This window comes from Rhinolophus sinicus, linkage group LG16 (genome assembly GCF_036562045.2).
Source record: "Rhinolophus sinicus isolate RSC01 linkage group LG16, ASM3656204v1, whole genome shotgun sequence".
NCBI lineage: Eukaryota > Metazoa > Chordata > Mammalia > Chiroptera > Rhinolophidae > Rhinolophus > Rhinolophus sinicus.
The window spans coordinates 35600205-35622886 of record NC_133765.1 but is presented as its reverse complement, the minus strand read 5'-3'; the positions used below and the strand labels follow the sequence as shown (position 1 = coordinate 35622886).

Genomic DNA, 22682 nt, shown 5'->3' with positions numbered 1-22682 from the left:
TAAAGTCAGGTGAAACCAACAGGGGAAACTCTGAGCCAACCCACAAAAGCATGAGAAAGTTGTTATTTTAAACCACTGCATTTTGGGAGTGGTATATTACACAGGTGTAGATAACGCATACAGACGGGTCAACAATCAGACAGTAATACACTTCAGACCAGTGCTTGCTGATATATAAGGCAAGCCGCAATCGGTAATTCTAAATTCTCTGGTAGTCATGTTAAAAAAGGTAAAAAGAAACAGGTGAAATTCAATATATCACCAATATGTAAAATATTGTTGGGTATTTTACACCCTTTTTTGTTCCTACGGAGGCCACGAGATTTGATGCGTGCTTTACACTCACAGCACGTCTCAGTTCCAAGTAGAGGCATTTTTAGTGCTCGATCATCACATGTGGTGACTAGTGGCCACCACACCGGAAACACAGCTTCCATCTGGGAAGCTGGCTTGGAAGTAAAGAGGCCACAGGCAGGATGACAAGGAGACGAATTCTGAGAGGCTCAGACAGCAAACGATGAGGTCTGGTCTCCAATGACAGAAGTGACGGGTCCCAAAGTCAGTGTGGAGTTGGAAGCCGATGGCTATTGTGGGTTAAATGCTGCCTACCCCAAAACAGAGGTCCACCAAGAGGCTGAGACTATGACCTTATTTGGAAAAAGGATCTTGGCAGACGTGACCGAATTGAGGATCTGGAGATGTGACGATCTGGAATTATCTGAATGGGTCCTAAATTGAAGGACAAGTGTCTGTAAGAAGAGGAGCAGACACAGAGGGAGACATGGAGGAGAGGCCACGTGAAGACAGAGGCAGAGGCGAGAGGGATGCAGCCACAAGCCAACCATCAGGGGACCCACTGTAATAGAAGCTGGAGGAGGCAATGAGGGACCCTCCCCTGGAGCCTTCAGAGGGAGCCGGGCCCTGACAACCGACACCTTGACTTTGGACTTCTGGCCTCCAGAACTGTGAGAGGGTACATTTCTGTTGTTAGAAGCCACGGAGTCTAGGAAATTTGTTACAGCAGCCTGCCGCTCCAGCCCCCTCCCCGGGGAATCTTGTACACTGGCCTCCTAGATGTGGGTGGTCAGCAGACCCCCAGGCTTCAGGGTGGACATGTGGCCGGAATCGGAGCTGTGGGGGTGGAGTAACTGAGGGAGGGCGAAGACGCACAGTGGGGCTGCGAACCGCGGCTGACGCTGAGCAAACACATAGTGCACCAGGTAGCATCTAAGTGCTTGATTTTTATTAGCTCCATTCATCCCCTCAAAAGCTCTAGGAGGCAGACGCTACTCTAATCTCCATTACACAGGTGAAGAAACTGAGGCACAGAAAGGTAGCTCCCAAATGGCCACACATTTGGTAAGTAGAGGATCTGGGATTTGAACCCTGGCCGTCTGACCGTCACGCCTCTCTCAAATGTGTTGAGTTCCCAGTAGAGACAAGCAAGAGACGCCCGTGTGGGGCCGTGCAGAGGAAGGAGGACTGAGCCAGAGGCAAGCAGATCCTGTGTCTCCTTCGGGCCACCTGCGGTAAAGGACAATTTTATCGATATTGACATTAAAATCTTTGAGGTGGATTAACTGTCCATCAATCTTCCTGCGTCTCCCCACTCAGAAGTCACTGCTGAGTGACCGAAAGCACCACAGGACAGGGAGCGTGCACAGAGCCAGCGGAACTCAGCCGAGCCAGCCCCAAACTGCAAGCAAGGCTGTGTTGTCCACGTCCAAAATGCAGCCTGCTCCCGGCTCGGCTCCCTCCAGGAAATCCTGTTTGTGCTATTTCGGGAAAATTGATGGCTTTTTTTTCTGGGTCTTCCAGAAGCCCGACAGATGGTCCCAGATTTGTGCACTGTGTTTCCAGGGTGGCTCCTGAGACACTCTCGATGATTCTTTCTACTGTGTCAGGCATTTCAACCCAATGTGTCGCTCCCACAAATATTTACTGAAAGCCTGCTGTATGCAAAGGACTGTGCTAGGTGCCAGGAGAGGAACCCAAACATATTTATTGAACACGTACTATGCGCTGGGGCACATGGGTAGCCAGGAAGACAGTAGGGGACACCCAGTGCCATTCTGAGGGGCTTACAGCTTGGTGCCTGTTCCCCCGTGACTCACACACACCCTCAGAATGTTTCTACACAAGCAAGAGCAGATGAAAAGAAATAACCGTGCAAGCCGGAAATGGAGAAAAAGTCAACGAAAGAACAAGGAGAACATTCGCCTTTGTGAGAGGAGGGTGTGTGTTTATAAAGAGGAGCCGTAGCCTTTTCTCAAACCAGCTGGAGACCCAATTCCTTCTGCCTTCTCTCTTCTCCCTTCTCCCTTCTCCCATCTCCTGGGAGGAAAAATAAGCTGAGGCACCAACTAAGGGAAGCAGGAGACTGAAGGCGTAAACGGCTTGTAGAAAAGACGCTGTTTCTGCGAACAAGGAGCTGACTAGGTCCAGTGAAAAGTGATAGACTGATTCCATGGTAATTAAGACACAGACCCCACACGATTCTGCCATGCTGTTCACAAGCTGTTTGCATTGTGTCTATTGTAGGTATTATGGCCACAATCAATTTTCAGCAACAAGAGGGCTGGTTCTGGATCCCCATAGACCAGATCCCACAGGTAAGTCACAGTTCCACCTGTCCAGGTGACTTCCTTTAAATGGATGCTTTCCCTGGGCCTCAGTTTTCCCATCTGTGAAATGGGGGTAATGATGGCACCAACCTCACAGAGTTGGGGTGGGTTGGATGTGATGAGTCGTGTGTCCTGAGCACCAAGCAAGTTACTCTTGGATAGGTCAAGACGGGTGAAAGATGTCTTCTTCCTTCTGGTGAATTCCATCTGGGATCTGGCTCCCTGGGGGAGATCAAACTTCTGAAGCAGAATGATCTAAAGAGAGATGATTCGTAGATATACAAAGCAGAATATTGCCTTTGTTGAATTTCAAGGTCAACAACCGTCCTAACTCACATCAACCGACATTTTGGACATGTTTAGGCAGAAGAGAGCAGGACGCAAAGCCATGCTGGCTGTTCCCAGCCCCACGTGCCCGAGCCGGTCCTCAAGGCTGACTCTTCTCCCTGCCTGCCTCCCGTCCAGGCTGGTGCCGGAGGAACCAGAAGGTTCTCTGATGGCTCCTCTTTGAGAAAGCCCCAAAGGATTTTTTTCACGCAAGACATGAGATTTATTTTTGTGTTTTAAATTCAGCATTTCAAAATTTTTTCACTATGAAAAATTTTCAAGCATAGAGAGAAGGAGAAATACATCCACTACCCAGAGTCAACAATTGTTAACTTGTTCACATTCTGTCATTTTCTCTCCTTCTCTCTCTCTCTGTCTCTCTCTCTCTCTCCCACTCTAAAGTAAATTACAGACATCGTGGCACTTCAACTCTCAATGCTTTGGTTTGTATCTCCGAGAAGAAATAAGGACATTTGCTGACATAACTACGGTTCCTTTATCACTCATAACTAAATTAATAATTCCCTAATATTATCTAATGCCCAGTCCATATTCAAATTTCCTCAGTCTCCCACAAATTATCTCCCCAAAGGATTCCTAAATGGCGTCTGCATAAGCAGATGTGGCAAAGAAGCCTTGTCAGTTATTGAGGCTAATCCTGGGTCTGATTTTAGCCTGGGTAGCAAACAACTGCCCACAAGGGTCGACTTGTGGAACACTGACAGGCTACACCACACCACAGCGCCCAGAGTCTAGGGAGAGAGAAAGGGGAGGACGCTTCCATTTTTCCTTGTAACTTCAGTTCTGGGAAACCCGTGTCTGGCACAGGCCTTGGCCCAGCCCACTGGCTGGGAAACCAGACCCTTGTTTCTGTTTTGTATTAGGAAGGTAGGGTCCACACTATGTGGTACTTTTCTTTCCTTGCCCCGTAAGAATCCAAACAAAATTCTTTGGTTATTGACTTTCTTTTTTGTGGCTGACTCCCGAGGTCCACCACGCCCCTTCTCCTCCACTGCTGCAAGTGGTTGTTCCCCAAGCCCACTCTACCCAAACAACACACTCCACTGTCACACACGCGCACATAGCCCTGTGCACACACAAGCACACCCAGACCCACACACTGAATGCACAGGTCCCTCCATCAAAGACAAAGGGAAACTCTTCTCTGTCCTCCCCCAACTCGACCCCCCTGCAAGTATTCCCCAGCTTTTGATAAGCCCCCGGGCTCCTCCTCGCCATAAGGAAGGTCGCAGCCCGCCAACTTTGCTTGTAAACAGGCTGAGCTGGCATTCCCAGCTGGGCTGGTGAAGGAGAGGCCACGCCTAGAAAACGGCAGGGACGCCTTCGTTTCATGGTCCCCGTGGGCTCCTCTCGGCTTCTGCCCCCTCCCTGGGCCCCCTGCCCCCACTGGCCCACTGAAAACGAGAGAATGGTAAGCCCTTACGTGCAGCAGAAGTCCTGTAAAAGGAGACTTACAAGGGCCAGTGGCAATGGGGCTGAGGCAGGCTGGGGTGGGGGTGAGGAGAGTGGGGAGGGGGTTTAAGAGAGGCCCGGGCCAGGCGTAGGGCCTGACGAAGGGAAAGAAACTTGAGTCTACGTTTTTTTAATGGGAATTTGATTCGAAACAGTAAGGATCTTTTTATAAATCCGCCTGCAGCAAACGTTGCAAAGAGGAATTTGGCGTGTGGCATACCAGGCGAGTGGGGCCTGAGCTTTACGGGGCTCTTAACAGTCTGGCATCAGCCACAGGTATGCTGTTTAATCAATCATTTACCTCTTATGGAGTGAATAACACAGGGCAGCCCCATGGGGACAAGGGCAGATCGCAGGCGGGGAATATTCCAGAAACCAAGTCACGCGCAGCCTTCCAGTCTCAACTCGGGCAGGTTTTCTGGGTGGATGTGGGTGCGTGTGGGGTGCACAGTTCCGCTGCTGGGCCAGTCACGGGCTTACTGAGCACTGACAGGCACGAGGCCTGCAGACTTGACCCTGAGCTTGGGAACCCAGAAGCAAAAGAGACGCTGTGTCGCAGGCCTCCAGGGAATCTTCAGCTCGGCTGGGAGCGTCGAGGAAATACAGCTGATTCTCATTACCACGTAGTGCTTTCTACAAAGTCACTGCAGATACTGAGTCAGCGATTATGGAACCGCCGCTCCTAGGGGAAACACGGGGTGAGGTTCCTGCGAGCCTCTGGTCACATTTCCATCAACTTGTTTTATGTGTGTTTCTGTTTAAAGATGACTTATGTATTATAAATGTATATTACTGAGTCGTTAACATTGAACTCCGCCAACCACGCTATCTATCGCTCACGCCCGAAGGAAGCTGACATAGCACAGGTGTTTCCTCGGTAAGGGCCGTCACAGCCTCCCTGTCTCAGTGACACTGGACAGCACCTTAGGAGTACACTTGTGGCCATTTTCAACAGCAAAGTCACCATCACAAAGCACAAAAAATGCAAAAAACGTTGACTCTAAACAGACCACAAAAAGGACCCTTGTTTACAGTATGAGATAAAACAAGAACTTGGAGAGTGGCCTGCCTGCCTGTGGACTGCAGCCAAGGACAGGTACATCAGGCGGCTTTGGACGTGTTTTCCAATGACTGAGAAAGCGCCAACAATGTTAGTTTGGGGGTTAAAATAAATCGTCGTGATTAGGCGATTTGCGAGTACAGAAAGAAAGAATATTGAGGGTTGACTGTACTTAAAATAACTGTTACAGAGGGTCTCCTACACACGTGGAATTCCACCCCTGCCCACCCACAGCTTTGCAGGGCCAACGAGTGGGGGTCATCAGAAAAGGAAAGGACAGATGGGCCCTGAACAGGACAGAGAGGGCCGGGGCCCTTTTGGGAAACTCAGTCCAGCCCATAGGATTCAGGGGCCTGGGGGGAAAAAATGTTTTTTCTAAAGTCAGCTCGCATGGACCCCTTTCTCTGCCATCTTGAAGAAATCTAAGCCATGGCCATGACGGTTGGTTTAAGCAGCTGGCCAAGCTGAACGTGCCCTTGACCCATTGAGCTTCCATTTTCTCATCTTGTAAATGGGTACAAGCAAAGTGGGTGTCAGGGTGAGTACGTGCTCGCTTAATGATTGTTGCTGCTGTGATTGTTATTCTGACTGCCACCCAGGCTGTTGTTATTGTTATTGCTATTGTTATTGTTACCACCATCTGTTTTTTTCCACCGTGCCAAGCATCTGGTCTCTAATCCATTACAATCTTTGACGTCGGGAGCAGAGCCAGGTCTGGGGGAGTCTGAAGCTTGTCCAATGTCAGAGGACATTTTTAAAATTAAAAATATATATATATATCTATATACAAAACTGCAAATTAAAAATTGGATCCAGGACCTCTGAGGGGGTTGTTTGGGTGAGGAGCTTACAATTTAAGCTCCATTACCTCCAAAGTAAACCCACCTGTTTGGATCTTAGACCAATACATAAACAAAATCCTTGGTCGTATATTTCTTTCTTAATTAATCAATTAAAATAATTAAACGTGTCTTTTAATTTCCTATTCTGTGCCAAGCATAGCAGTGATCAAAACAAAGTCCCTGCTCTCATGCGCGAGGCCTTCTGGGGGGTGGGGGGAGACAGGAAATAAATATGCAAACCAATAAATAACATGGAAGGTGAAGGGGGAAAGGGAGAAGGGAGGGGATTGCCATTGGTAGAAAACTCAGGGCAGATGCAGAGCTGAGATTTTTTGGATGAGAAAGAGCAAGTCCTGTAGATCCCTAAGGGAAGAACTTCCAGACAAAGGGAACAGGAAGTGAAGGGACAAGCATCGTGCATTCGAGGAATATCAAGGCCAGTGGCCTGGAGTGAGTGATGTGAAATAAACTTGAAGAGGTAGGCAGGGGCAAATCAGGGAGGGCTTTGGAGACCCTAGAAAGGAGTTTGGACTTGGTTCTAAGAGCAAAGAAAAACTAGGGGGAGATTTTAAATGGGTTGATACGATTTATGTTTCTGAAAGTTGAGTCTGGCTACCATGAGTAGAATGGATTACGGGGGAGAGGAGGCAAAGAGGAAAAGCAGTGAGGCGACCCCTGACTGCCGTCTTTTGGGGTCAGCAGCTCGGGAGGCAGATCGGGTAGGGCTGGGATTCAGGAGTGGAGCGATTCTGAGATACTCCCCCACCGCCCAGCTTCCATCCTGTCTCAACAACACATGTCTGGCTCACGAGCGTCAGTATCTGGAACAAAGCCCTCAGGTTACTGCTTTGTTCTACTGGGAACAAAATAAAGAAAGAATGGAAAGGACTTGCCCAGCTGGGCCTGTGGGAAGCTGGACACAGCCGCTGTGGGGAGCAGGCATTGTACCCCCTTCCAGGGCCAGGGCTCCCTGGCAAGGGTGCTTTATTACACGCCTGTCGATGGGTTTTTGGCAGTGGGCAGGCCACTGTCAAGAAGGGCTCTAGTCCCCCTTAACCAGAGTTAGGCAGGAGGAAGAGTTTGCCGCAGTGTGTTTTGTTTTCATTTGGCAAGGTGACCTTGAGAGGGGCCAAGGTTGTGGAATTAATTACAGCCTATTACCTTGCATATAATACTTGGGTTCCAGCGTGCTGAGAGCCTCTAGAAGTGGGAGAAATTCACTGACGAGCAGTCAAGAAGAGGACTCCTTCCACCCACCCCACTGACTCGCCTCCTGTGGGTTTTCTTTTTAGCCCCAACATTCTTCTGTAAATAAATATGACCCCCCTAAGTCACTGTCTAAAACTTTTCCCAAGTAAGAATGATAGCAATTAGCACATAAAAGTAAGCTTCAGAGCTGCTTAAGTTTCAGTGTTCCCACTGTTTTTCCCTGAAAATAAGACCTAGCCAGACCATCAGCTCTAATGCATCTTTTGGAGCAAAAATTAATATAAGACCCAGTATTATATTATAATATATTATATTAGACCCGATCTTATATTGTTATATTATATAAGACCTGGTCTTATAGTAAAAAAGACCGGGTCTTATAGTAAAATAAGACCAGGTCTTATATTAATTTTTGCTCCAAAAGACACGTTAGAGCTGATGGTCCGGCTGGGTCTTATTTTCAGGGAAAACATGGTATATTCACCTCCCTGTATCTGTGCTTATTAACAAATGACAGAAGGTCCCCTTTAAAAAATGGCCTAAATCATAGAAATATATGAAAGATGCATGGCAAACATCAACTAGCAAAGTCATAATAGTAATAAACACCTATCAATTGCAAATAATGATAAAGCTGTCTTCCTTTCCATCACTTTATCTCCTTTTTAATATTAATGTCTTATTGCATTGGCTTATTCGGCTTATCCAGAACATTAAAAAATGCAGCATAACAGGCATTGTTTTGCTCCTGATTTTTAATGGGATGCCTCTCCTTGGCATGAAAACAGCTATTTTCTCCCAGTGCCATCAGTGGTATTTCCTCTGAGCATGTGCGTCCCTAGGGCCCTCTCAGGTTAAAAGGACACCCGTCCTATAGGATTAGGACCTCATATAACTTTAGTCACCTCCCTCAAGGCCCTTTCTACAAATACAGTCACATTGGGGGGTTAGGACTTCAACACATGAACTGGGAATAGAAGGGGGATGTACTTTGGTCCATAACAACAAACAAATGTGAGTGTGTGAGTGTGTGTGCGTGTGTTCCTTTTTTCCTTTATTTCGTCACACATGGCAGTAAATTATTCACATTTTGCTTTTCGTATTTAAGATCTTTCCATACCAATATAGAGAAAGTTTTCTAGTTTTTAATGGAGCCTAATTTACGGAACCAGTCCTTGATGAATGGACTTGAGAGTGTTCCCCAAATTCTGCTCTTAGGAACACACTGCCCCATGCAGGCTGGTTGATGTTGTTTCTTACCTTTGCTCATCTCTGTGGGATCATTTCCTAGGAGGGGTGTGTGCAGTTGCAACGTTGACAAATACTAACAAACTGTCCCCAGGTGTGGTTGAAACCCGACTTTCCCTCCAGAAATATGCAAGCGTCTTTGACACCCCTTGTTGCTTTTACTTGGGGCCTTTACCAACCCCATGGTGCAGAAAGAGTGTCGCAGTCTACTTTTAACTTGCCTTTCTCTTACTGTGAAGGAGACGGGGAATCTTTTCATAAATGTATAGGCCATTTGAACAGCATTTTCTGTTGTCCTGTAGATTCTGTCCATGTCGTTTGTCTTTTTCCCAGGGTGTTACTGTCTTCTTCTTAGGGATTTGTCTGAGACGTTGACCGAACGCGGGATGTCATCTTCAGTTTGCGGACTGGATCTTTTCTCAGTTTCTATCGTGTCTTTCTGGGTTCTACTCTGCTTTCTTCTTCAGGAACACCTGTCACCCATTGCTTGACTTTTTGGCATTTGTATCTTATAACCATCTCTTTGCATGTTCTTTCCTTAGGAGAGCTTCTAGAACTTATCCTCAATGGATCTTTTTAGCGACGTGGAGCAGGAAACCCGCCTACAAGTGACTTAATCAGAACATTTGTCGTGTCTCATAACAAGACAGTCAGAGGTAGGTAGTTCCAGGATTCGCTCCTTCAGTGACACAACAGCTCAAACCCAGGTTCTTTCCTTCTTTCTTCTCTCGTATCTTTAGCAGATAGATGGAGGATGCAGTTCCAGCCCTCAAATGCAGACACGATAATGTCCAGAGGAAGAGAGAAGCAGTGCTTCTCATCTGTCTCCTCTTCCAAGTGAGGGGACCCTTCTTCAGACCCCAGCAGAGGCCACCTCATGAGTCACCGGCCAGCGGAGCACCAATGACCAGGCCTGAGACAATCACTGACCAAGGGGAATGAGGCCCCTGTGGTTGGCATCGATCAACCAAGATTCACGTCCTGGGGCCAAGGAGGGGACAGCACCTGCCTCCCAGGAGGGCACTGGATCCCGGGATAATAAAGGCTTTATTTGCATGGAAGAGGTGGGGTACGGCTCTTGGCCGGCAACCACCAGCTCCCCCACGTCCCTGGACGTCACTGAGCCAGTTTCCTCCTGCTTCCGTCCAGTTCTCTGCTGTCCCGTGCTGATGTCCCTTCTTCGGGGATGTCTTTAGTTCCCTCACAGCCTTTCTAGACACACCCAGCTCTTCTTCCCACCCACCTTCATTGCGATCCAGTGTCTGAGCATCTCAGTTTCACCTCGTTTTAAGGCCACATTTCCTTGAATTATATTATGAACTTAAGATACATGCTTTCTGCAATTCACTTCCGTTTCCTGTAGCAAATCTTTTTCAAAGCGTGTTTTTCTTCTTGGGGGCAAAGTTCTCCACCTTTCCTATGGCAGAATAGTTTCAGAAAATACTAGGGTTATTTTCGGGTGGCTTCCTCGGAAGAGGAGATGTCTGCTCAGGCCTGGAGTCTGGTGGGCGCGGGCTTTTTGGTTCCCCCACTCACAATCCGCCTGGTCGCTATTAGAACCCTCGTTTCAGATCTTTAAGCCCGAGCCTTGGCTGTTAAGACCCAGCCTGGAACCGAACTCCCTGCGTCTGGCAGCTATTTTCCTGGGGGGGCTCTGCTGGCTGAGGAGGCATCTTCCAGTTCTGCTGCCTGGTTGCCTGACGATCCAAAGGAAATTTATTCATAGATAATTTGAAACAGTCTGAAGTCCTGCCAATGCCAGATAGAGCGCATAACAATCCACAAGCCCCCGAGCTAGCACTCCCACAGTATTCCTGTCTTCACTCTTCCTTTGCTTCCAACTTGACATCCCAGAAATCAATGACCACCACGCATCCTGTACCGCCTCGGGCCGGGCTCACTGCTGGGAACTTGAGGCCCAGACTGGACAGGAAAGGGGGGTACTAATGGAGAGATGAGGTGTGAAATGTCTGTGGTCACCCTCAGAACACAGTCTCTGTGCAGCTGGGGGGAGGGGGCAGCTGCCCACTCTCTGAACCAGCCTCGTCATTGCGAGAACTCACCACTGCCGTCCTGCTGGCCCAGCCACTCTGCCTGATGGCGCCGTTTCTGCTTGTTCCCATGGGGAGCGATGGACAGGAGCCAGTATTTCTAGTTGTCACAACTGTTGCAATTCTTTCTATTAATAATTCTTCAGGAGTGAGGAAGGGTAAGGCCGGTTAGCTTGACTCTACATGCACGTTCATTTTTGTTTCTCAATAGTGCATTGAAGGTCCGCCCCCCTTTTTGTTTGTTTGTTTGGCTACCATGCTAAGAGAAGAGAAGAAAATAAATCAGCAGGACCTTTTTTTTCCTCCATATGACTCTCCAGCTGGTTCCTATTCTGGGATCTCCGTTCTGTCAGCATAACTAACTTCTGATGGTTCCACGGGCAAAGCGAGTGGTATTTTTTTTCCCCATTAAAAAGAAATCTCAAACAGAAGCCCCTGAACTGCCCCCCCCAGGACATCCATAGTCCACACGCACACGGTCATGAAGATGGTCACCAGGGCAGCAGGCTCGTCCACGGCAGCTTGGTGGCAGCTGCCAGCTTCTTGCTCCTTCTATATTCCCGGCAGTGCCTCCCCAGCCAGCACCACCATGGCTCAGCCTGGCCTCACTGCTGGGTTGGCTTTGCTCCCTTCCCCCTCCTGTTCTCTGTTGGCCATGCTGTCAGAGTGCAGCCACCTGGTGGTAGGATCGATACTGCTGACCTCAAGGTCACTGGTCTTCCCATGGAGCTGACCGCTCTGGGACATTCTCCCCTGGAAACAGGTGAGGTAAGTGATGACCTCTGAGCCAGCCAGCGGGTCACATTTCTCCTCCTTAGCAAGGCTCCCAGCCCAGGATCCCCTGGTAAATGTGTGTCTCTGCCGAAGGGAGCTGCTGGTTTTGAACCATGCTAGCCTGCCATCGGAGGCTTAGGCCGGGTGGTATGACCGTTCTCACTCCTAAACAGCTAGCACACACGCAGGCTGCCTGGTCTGCGTGTGTCTTCAATGAATGGATAGCAAACATTTTAAAAGCAACATATTTCATTTTTGTTCCAGCAAAAATGAATGGCTTTAAAGATAATGCATAACGTGTGGGGATCCAGAAAGCTTTTGGAAACCAATATTTTTCTTTGTCTGCAATAGTTAGTGGGTTTTCCATTATACGTTATTTTCCAAAGGTCATGGCCTTATTTTCTCCGGTATCCTTAGGGGATCAGTATGACAGGCTGAATGTTTGTGCCCCCCAAAGTCTGTATGTTGAAGCACTAACCCCCCAACGATGGGTGATGAGGGTTAGATGAGGTCACAAGGGTGGGGCTCTCAGGATGGGGTTAGTGGCCTTATAAGAAGAGGAAGAGGGAGAAACCTCTCTCTCTGTCTCGCTCTCTCTCTTTCCCTCTTTCTCTCTACCTCTCCCTCTTTCTCTCTCTCTCTCTACCTCTCTCTCTCTCTCTATCTCTGTCTCTATCGCAGCCCCCATCCCCACTCCCTGAGTGCAGGTCATACGAGCACACAGCAAAATAGCAGCTGTCTCCGGCCAGGAAGTGTACTCTCACCAAACACGCAATCTGACAGCACCTTGACTTTGGACTTCTGGCCTCCAGAACTGTGAGAAATAAGTGTCTGTTGTATAAATCACCCAGTCTGCAGTATTTTGTTACAGCAGTCCAAGACAGTCAGAATGATAGTTTTGTTTTCACTTTACAGATGGGGAAACTGAGGCCTAGAGGTTAATGGCTCATCCAAGGATATATAACTAAAGCCAGGACAGAAACACATGTGCGCAGTATTTCTAACAGGATTCATTTTCCTAGGCTGCCACGGCTCAACTCGCGTGGGACCCTGTTGAGTAAATAAAATACCTCCCAACAGGAGAGAAAGGGACTATCATTTGCTGGTCACCTTCCAGGTTCTAGGAGCTCCTAAAAGCACTTTCCCACCTGTTCTCATTTTCTACAATTTAGGACTCAGAAGATCAGAGAGGTTAAGTAACTGGCCCAAAGTCACACAGCAATAGGGCTGGGATTTGAACCCAAGGGTATCTGATGCTGAAGCCAGAGCTTTCTCCCTGAGCCAACTGAGCTCAGCAAGGTAAATGGATTTTGAAGAAAGGGGATAAAAGAGGTGAGTAGAAAAGTAAAACCTAATTGCTGCGATTCGGATCTTTACCTGGAGTGGAAACATCACACCTGCCATTGAGCCGCGTGGAAATCCCCCACCCGACTTTCCACGCCAGCTTTAAATCTGGCCCCACATGTCCTGAAAGTCTATCCTCTACAGGCGTAGTTCTGCAAGGGTGCCAACGCCAAGGGCAAAGGAAGTAGAGATTTCTTGGCATTTCCTTCCTGGGTAACTGGCTCTCAAGGGGTAGGGGGTGGGGGGTGAGAGGAGTGTTTGCTTGTTCATTTTTTTTTTTTTAACTAGAATCTAAAAGGTTGATTATTTCAACTTTTCATTCTAAAGTGTTTAATGTTGACCAATTTCTTAAGACAGGGCTTAGCGTCCATGTCTTACCATTGGCAAGCCCGAAGCGCAAAGGCATTCTGGTGAATGGACCAAGTTCAGATTCAACCCTTGGTCTCTTAAACTCAAAAGACCCTGAAGGCCTCCTCCTCCAAGAGATGCTCCAGGAGCCCAGAATGGCCAGCTTCTTCTTTTTGCTCCCGAAATGCTCTGCATCATTTCTGTCCCAGCAGCTAGCTCTCACACTCGCCCCAGAAGTGAGGCTGTGAACTGGAACGCAGGCCTGGGACGGCCCCGTCTACAAACGCTGGCAGCAGTGATGGGAAGCTTTGGGCCCTGGGCGGGAGCAAGCCTGGTGTGGGAGGCTGAAGGACGGCCTCCGAAGATGCCTGCGTCCTCATCCCCAGAGCCTGAGAGTATGTGACTTTGCATGGCAGGTGCGACTCCGTTAAGGATTTTGAGATGGGGAAATTATCCTGGCTTATCTGGGTGGACCCAGTGTAATCACGAGGGTCCTTATTAGAGGAAAGCAGGGGGGTCAGATAGAGAAGGAGGTTAACGACAGAAGCAGAAGTCCTGGTGACATGGCCATGAGCCAAGGAATGTAGGCGGCCTTTAGAAGCTGAGGTCAAGGCTCAGACCCTTCTCTGGAGCTTCCAGAAGGAACGCAGCCCAGCTGCTACCTTGATTTTAGCCCCATAAGACCCATGGCCTCCAGAACTGTAAGGTCACAAATGCGTGTTGTCTGAAGCCACTAGGTTTGTGGTTATTTGTCACAGCAGCAATGGGAACTCACACACATGGCGTTGCAGATGGAACTCAACTACCTTCTGTTAAGTCTACTGGCTGAGTCTCCATGGCACAAAGGCAATTAATTGACCTGTGAAGGGGATCGCCAGTGTCAGATGGCGAATGACATTGGATGACATGACAAGACCCCCTTTGGGCTTTGGGGGCATTGAAATGTTCCCAGTCAAATTCACCACCTTGTTGCTGGTAGACACATATCGCTAGGCACAGTCTTGAGGCCAGAAATCAGTCATTTCCCTTTAAGCAACAATTTCAATCCATCTTACATTATTTATTACAAGAAAATATCCCCCTTCCCCCCTCCCCCCACCCGCTCCGTTTTTCCATAAATGTGGCAAGGCTTTGGTCCAGGAAACAAAAAATAAAAGTATCACACTATTTCAGAATGCAAGAGAAATTAATTAAATCCAAATTTTCACAGAACGTTAAAAGTTGAACACAACTCAAAACATACTTGAGATTCAGACTGGATTTTAAAATGCTTTTGGAGAAGGGAACGGGAGCAACAACAATAATAAAAAAACAAACAAAACAAAATAGAAAAAACCCCACGACTTTTCTTTAAAAGGTTCTCCTTAAATATACTGATGGAGCCAGAATTGCATGGTCAACAAAGGCACTTGGGGTTTTCAGGGAAGGTAAAAAAAAAAGAGAAAGAAAGGAAAGAAATTCAGGGTTGTTCCTTGATTCTCAGTAATCCTGGGGCTAGACAGACACTGCTGGATGAATGAAATGAGTGTCGGGAAATACTGCTGTGAAATGTGGAACCGAAACAATTTGAAATAGGGCCCGAATTTGCCAGCGAGGGAAGATGGGTTGTTTGTGCAAAGTGCAAAGAGAACAGACCGGTTTCCCGCAGGGAGCTGCTGGGAAGAGGCACGTGGGGGCGAGAGGGGGGGCTTTCGCTCTGGAAGGACAACACCAGAGGCTCATTTTACTTGTCAAGACAAAAGGACCATCTCGGCGCCTCTCCTCTGATGGGAAGGCCTCTCCCGAGAACATCTAACCTCATAGAAACCATAGTAACAGCCACCATTTCATAGGCAACGTTTATTGAGCATTTAAGGGGACTGTACCTCAGTCTCAATGAGCTGGGTACTGTGATGGTCTCCACACAGCAACAAAGCACTGGAGGGCCGCCCTCAAAGCTTCAGGTTGCACGAGGTGGGGGGCAAATCCTGGAGCCCTAGGGAGCAATGCTCTGTCTCTGTCTGCCTTGTTGGGTGTACAAGACTGAGGTGCCAGGCACTGTTTAGAAAGGAATGGGGTGCTCGCTTCGGCAGCACATATACTAAAATTGGAACGATACAGAGAAGATTAGCATGGCCCCTGCGCAAGGATGACACGCAAATTCGTGAAGCGTTCCATATTTAAAAAAAAAAAAAAGAAAGAAAGGAATGGGCTGGGAATGCCAGATCTGACAGAGGGTAGCTGTGTGTTTGGGGCCAGTTACTCAACCTCTCTGTGCCTCTGTTTCCTCATCTGTATAATGGGATTGTACTTCTAACTACCTCCAGGGGTTGTCGTGAGGATTAAATGAGATAAAGCAGGTGAGAGACTTAACAGGGCACAGCACTAAGTTTGTGGTTATTTGTTACAGCAGCAACGGGAAACTCACACACATGGCGTTGCAGATAGAACTGTCAAGTCCATTGCACATTCTGTCAAATCTACTGGCTGGGTCTCTGGGGCATAACGGCAACTGATCTGTGAAGGGGATCGCCAGTGTCAGCTGGTGGATGACACTGGATGGCATGACAAGACCCACTCTGCGGGCGAAATGTTTCCGATCAAATTCACCACCATGTTGGTGGTGGAGACATATCAAACATGTCATCAGCTCTCAGGCCCTGCTCCAAGCAAGTGGACCCAGACCGTGAGTGCCCCCGAGGAGTAGTAATGCATGTGGTCCCTCCGTTTGTGGCTTTGACTCAAGTCAGCAAACATCATGGCAGGCCCGCCACACACCAGGCTGAGGATGCTGGAGAAAGACGCCTCCACAGGGGAAAGGAGCCGAGCGTGAACAGCACACTGTGGCCAGGGTGACCAGCCGGCACCGGGGGAGGGCCTGGGGGCAGGCACTGGGCAGCCCTGGCGTGGGGAGTGGTCAGGGAAGGCCTACGCGCCCCCAACCCCGCCTGCCTCCCTTCTGTCCTTTTTCTCCTCTGCCCTCCTTCCTTTATATACACACTTGTGTGCCTGCCCTGGAGATCTGGGAAGAAAAAATATATAATAAAGATAATAACACCCAAAGTGCCCACGGAAGGCAGCAATCCCAGGCAATGCTGTAAGCCCTTTATAGGTACTAATTCACTTGTCCTCACAACAGCCCCTCAAAGCAGTTATCACCATCCTTTTACAGATAAGGAAACTGAAGCACAGAGAGGTTGAGAAATATGCCCTGCATCACACAGCCATGGGTGGCAGAATTGGGATTCGCTCACATGGGCTTCAGGGATACAGTTTCCCCAAGGGAAGCCTCTGGGGGAAGAGGGGTGGTGAGAGCCAGGGCTGAGTTGGAAAAGGGGAGTGGGTGTTCAGTAAGAGAGGACGGGCAGTTCCCAGGAGGGGAAGATTCTGGAGGGGGTATTTGAGCGCCTGGTACCCTGGGGCAAACCCAAGTCCCGCTATGCAAGGTCACACCAGCGTTCATTCATGAGTGTTCTCTCAGCATCGATGGGCAGGGCACGTGCCTGGGACTCTCCTGTTGAGGACTCACTGTTGCCAGGCTGTTCGAAGAGTTCATTTAGGGAGGGTTTTCAGCCGGGAAGCACAAGACATGATGCTTGTTTATAAAAGAAGATGGGTGTGGTGTGGCTGCTTGTGGAGGATGGACAGAAGGAAGGTGGAAGCGGGGAGTGAGGGGCAGGGGGGCAATGCTGCCATTTGCTGGGCCCCGGTGGGGTGGCTGAGCCAATGATGGTGAAGGTTGGAGTGGTTGGATTGGAGGCCGGCTGCCTGATGGACTGAAGGTGGAGGTCAGGGGTGCTGGAGGGAAAAAGGAAGAGGCCTGATGAGGTGGGTAGGTCGTGGGGCCACTAGGGTCCACTGAAGGGACCAGAGCTACAACAGGGGAGGCTGGGGTCAGGGGGTGGGGCCAAGAAGCATCTCAAAGCAGGGCGGTCTGCACTTTATCATGACAGAGGTGAGATGGGAGCGTCGTTGGAGGATTTTAAGCAGGAAAATGACACGAACCACTCTGTATATTGGAAGCATGTCTCTGGAGGAATAAATAGTACAAAAACAGTAGATTTTATGTATACTAAGATCTAGTTCTTATAAAAGTTTAATACACTATAAATGTGGCATTACAAATCAATACAGAAAGAAGGAATTAGTCACTGGTGCTGGGACGGTTGGTTAGTTACTTGAAAAAAAAAAGAAATAAAGCTGGCTTCTCAACATTATAAAGCAAAATAAAATCCAGGTGGACTGAAGAAGTAAATGGAAAGAAAAAATAATAATAAAGCTTCAAACAAGCATGAAAAAATAGAAGTAAAATACTTATCTGATTTCTGGATGGGACTGAGCTGTCTAAGCAGCAAACAATGGAAGAAATCAGAGAGACTGATAGATTTGAGTATAATACCTGAAAGCAAAAACTCTGAGGGTCAGATGATGTCACAAACAGAATGTAAAAGTAAACATACTGGGGAAGAATATTTGCAACACTGATGATGGACCAATGATCAATATCCTTTATACATAAAAAGTTCTTAAAAATAAACAAGAAAAAATTGGTTACTCTGACAGAGAACAAAGGACACTTGTACAAGAAGGGGAGCACATGTCTAATAAATGTATGAAAAACATTCATCTGTGTAGCTATTTATATGCGAAGATATACAAATAAAATACCATTTTTAATAGCTTATCAAACTTTTAATTAAAGTTCTTTTAATTAAAAAACAAGTGTTGGTGAGGATGCAGGAAAATGGGTACTCATACTGGTGGAGCTGCACATTGGCTCTCTACCAGAAAAAAATTGGGGAACCGCAGACGCCCTGAAAATGTCCTCACCCTTTGGTCCAGTAATTCCACTTATAGAAATCTATTCTCAGGAAATAACCAGAGACATAAGTCAAAGTTCACATAAGTGCATTATACTGTAATATGTTAATGTTAAAAAAGGAGAAACAATTCAATACCCCCCAAAAAAAGAAGAGGAAGCAAATAAATTATGGTATATTCACTATTTAAATATTACATAGCAATTAAAATCAAGTTTCCAAAGAATATACAAAGATATGAAAAAGCCTCTGGAAGTACAACCTCCAGAAACCAACAGGGAGGAGACTGGCCCCCTTCCAAGCTCCCCCGACCCAAGCCACACCCAGAGAGCCGCTTAGGATGCCAATGGCCCCAAGAGGAAGCCAAGGCCTCCAGGGCGCCACCTAGTGGTGATGGAGATTACACCAAGCACATTCGAAAGCATCTCATAATTCAAACCCTAGCCCATCCTTTCAATCAGCCTGCGACACACACTGGTGAGCACACACTGTGGCTGGGTGTTGTGCCGGTCAGATTGCAGGATTTCAGCGTTTGCTTAGGAACAGGAAGTTTCATTCTTAATTTTCTTCTATAAGAGTGGAAATGGTGGGCAACGGCCAGAGAATAAAGACGTGAAAATAAATATGGGTATTACAGTTCCCATATTAGAGATTTTCAGAGGACTTTCCTGGACCATATTTCCAATGGGCAGGTTTTAGTACCTATCGTACCTGTGGCCACTGTAGCCCATTAATATTTCCCCTGTTAATCGAAACACGCCTACAGGGAAGGGATACTGTATGTATCGCTCATTTCTAGAGCCTCAGTGCAAATTTAAAGGGAGGCCCACAATGCGAACTCAATAAACAGTATTACCCTTCATGTATTATGTACACATAGATTTATGACGCTGTGTGCCCAGGTTGTTAGTTCTCCATGCTGTGTGGCGAGTTACCGCACACTTAGTTGCTTAAAACAAGAACTGGTTACGGTATTGTCTCCGTCAGTTTGGGCAGCTCAGGAACCTGGGAGCGGCTTAGCTGAGTGGTTCTGGCTCCGGGCGTCTCATGAGACTGCAGTCAAGGTTGCCCGAGACTGGGGCGTCCCCTCTCAGGCTGGCTCCCTCCTGGGACTGGACAAACCATGTTGGTTGTTGGCAAGAGGCCTCTGCCCCTTGCCGCACAGACCTGCCCACAGGGCTGCTGGGGTGTCCTCACCACACGGCCGCTGGTTTTCCCCCAGGCAATGGTCCAAGAGAGAACAAGATGGAAGCTGCACAGTCCTTTGTGACCTACCCTCGGCAGTCCCAGGCCCACATTCCTGCCGTGTCCTACTGGTCACACAGGCCAGCCCTCCCTGTTCACGGTGAGAGGCGAGGACGAGGGGACAGGGACCCGGAGCCACGTTGGAGGCTAGCTGCCAACAGGGGCTATAGTATTTCTAATCCTCACAACACCGTGGCGAGTTGGTTTTATTCCTCATTGCGTGGATGGGAAAATGTCCCCAAAGTGGTTAAGAGTCTTACCCAAGAGCAGAAAATTCCAAATGATAAACGTGGTCGTTATGGGAGTAGCGTCACAGCCAGCGTGACACTCAAACAGTGCTTTTCCCACCATCCCTTTCTCCCTCCATTAAACGGACCAGCTAAGTATTATTATGACGCCCCAAGGTCATTATGTTAGCATCTCCTGAGTTAGGAATCCTTGTTTAAGTCAAATGGTAAGTGAAGGCCACCGCTTTAAAAGACATGCAGCTCCTGAAACTAGAGGTTATGCTCCTAAGAAGTTAAATTTTTATCAAGTAGATATTATTTGATTTAGGTATGAAAGTTCTGCTATTTGGATGAATCTTTTCCAAATTTTTAAACAATTGCCTAAATGTATTAAATTAAATTGAACTTCGCTGAGGTGCTTTAAAAAAAAAAGACCACAGCAAGGCTTCCGGAAGTTAGAATGAAGACCAAGATACCAAATTCTGAGGCTCCCTCGCCAGCCAGCCCCGTTCCTCCACCTCTAACATTGAAACTGTACCCATCGTAACGACAATGAGGCTAATAACAGTCCTAATGTTGCACATCATCTTATTTGAGTTTCCCCACAACCTCAGAAGCCAGAATACTTATTTTCCCTAATGGTACAAGTGAGGGCAATAAGAGTCTAGAGAGGGTGAGCGATTTTCCCAAAGTCACACAGCTCATCATTGAGGCAGAGTTGAATTAGAACCTGAGGGTTCTAACTCCCAATCCTGTGATGTTTTTCACCGCTCCCAAAATTTGAAAGCCAGCAAAAAGATGAACTAGGGAGTGAGGAGGGTGACGTTGATTCACCGAGTGTTTGTGGGTTTCTCATTAGAAGAGTACACTGTTACTTTCCATTGCTTTTCCACTGTGGGCTTTTTTTGGTTTGGGTTTTTAAAAAATTCTTCTGATTCTAATGTGAACCGCCTCATTGAGATATGCTCAAATCTGGCTTCCTGGAACCCTGCAGGGAAACTGCCCCTGACCATCCCTTCCCTCATTCCTTCTGCTCTCTTTTTCCAGCTGCAGCTGCAGACTGAGCCCTCAGTGCCGGCTCCCCAGCGGCTGGGAAGCCCTGTCCGAGGGTGCATTCTGGGAATCCAGCTGGCCCAGGCACTGTGTTATTCTATCATTGGCAGGCGCTTTCCTAGAAGTCCCGCCAAACCCTCATAGGACGGCCTGACAGCCTAGTGCTGGGCTGGAGGACACAACTGAACAAGATGAAGGCTAATAAAATAGATTTCATCTTCAAAGATGACCAAATGCTCCCAAGATGGCAGGAATTGGGAGCACCGAGACTCTGACAGCTGCCTCTTGAAAGAAAGGAGCACGTGGTCGCTGGAGAACAACGAGTTTCCTGGTAGTGTTATTGCGAAAGTGGAAACGGCGCCCAGCCACAGCTGGAGGTTAGGCGAGCAGGAGCAGAGCACGCAGGAACCGGGCCAGCTGCTCAGGGCCACCAGCCTCCCGCTCCCGGGGCTGGTGTGTGCAGAACAGCACAGGACGTCTGCTTCTGGCATCATCTGTCTGGTGACTGAACTAGGTGTGCTTGTGGGTGACAATGGTTATTGTTCTCATATTCTCTTTCAGTAACTAGCAGCCTCGCTCAGTTCCTCCCAGCCTCTGTCAGCTGTGCTGTCCTATCCCCTCTGTGTCTCGGGGGCAGCCTGGGACCATGCTGGGTGAGGTTCACACGCTCCCAACACAGGGGCCTGGAAGGACACGTCAGCTGCATCGATCCCCTGGCCAAGCTGAGCCATTCTGAGTGAACTTTCCATCTGTGGGTCTCATGGAAGTTAAAAAAAGGCTTGGCTGGGGCATTGGGGTTTTTTGGGGGGTATCATCCATTTAACTGATATTTATTGAGCACCTTCTAGATGCCAGACCCTGATGAGGCAGCAGTAAAGAAAATAACCAAAATCCGTGCCCTTCTGCAGGTGACCTTCTATGGGGGAAGCAGGTCAGAAACATAAGGTATTAGGAAATTATACACCTTGTTAGAAGGAAAAGCAGAGCAGGAGGCCAGGGTGGTCGGGACAAGCTACAGTGTTAAAATAGTCCTCAATGGTTCAGTGACACTGGAATAAAGCCTCAAGGAGACAGGACGTGTGGTCACAGACATATAAGGGCCACAAAGATCATAATGGTAATGTGAAGGGAACTTATGTGGCAAAAGGGACTTTGCAGCTGCGATTAAGTTAAAGATCTCAACGTGGGGAGATTGTCCTGGGTTACCTGGGTGGTCCCCACATAATCACAAGGGTACAACGTACATGTGATGTGATACACGTACATATTGCAAAATGATTTCCACCACAGTGTCAGCTAGCTCCTCCCTCACGTCACATAAGTGTGGCGGGAACATTTAAGAGCTATTCTCTTAGCAACTTCCGAGTATATAGCAGTATGTTTTAACTATAGTCACCATGTTGTACATTATGTCCCCAGAACGTACTCATCTCACAGCTGGGAGTTTGTACCCTTTGACTGACATCTCCCCAAACCCCCCGCCCCCAAACCCTGGTAACCACCACCCTACTCTCTGGTTCTATGAGTTTGGCTTTTTTAGATTCCACATATACATGTGATCACACAGCATTTGTCTTTTTCTTTCTGAATTATCTGACTTAGCACAATGCCCTCCAGGCCCATCTACGTTGTCACAAATGGCAGGATTTCCTCCTTTCTCGTGGCTGAATAATATTCCATTGTATCTATGCATCCCGTCTTCTTTATCCATTCATCCATTGATGGACATGTTGGCTAGTGTGAAGAATGTATTTCCTGAGTTTTAAACACAGAACCTAGACACAGGAACTGACCTGCTACTCTATGGAAAGAAAGAAAGTAGCTTTCTGTGGCCTTTCCGACTTCTCTGATGTTTTAGAAGTTAGTAGAAACAACCATGCTGCCCCAAAATATCAACGTGCCTGAAATTCCACTGTTTGACATCAGCTCCTTTAGATACAACCCCCCATGCAGCCATTCATTCGGTGCCTGCCATGTTTGTTGAATACCTGCCGCCTGCCAGGCACTGTTCTGCATGCTGAGGAAATAGCAATAAACAAGAGCTGTATAGAAGATGTC

General features: G+C 47.9%; 1 long non-coding RNA gene and 1 other non-coding gene across 6 annotated transcripts in view; one reads left to right on the top strand and one right to left on the bottom strand.

Moving 5' to 3' along the window:
- Positions 1-22682, bottom strand: part of LOC109456477 (uncharacterized) — a 175397-nt gene that overhangs the window by 54637 nt on the left and 98078 nt on the right. The gene's annotated exons all lie outside the window — the stretch shown is intronic.
- LOC141569293 (U6 spliceosomal RNA) lies at positions 15357-15463 on the top strand. The gene has a single exon (XR_012492800.1). It is a non-coding gene; the product is annotated as a U6 spliceosomal RNA (small nuclear RNA).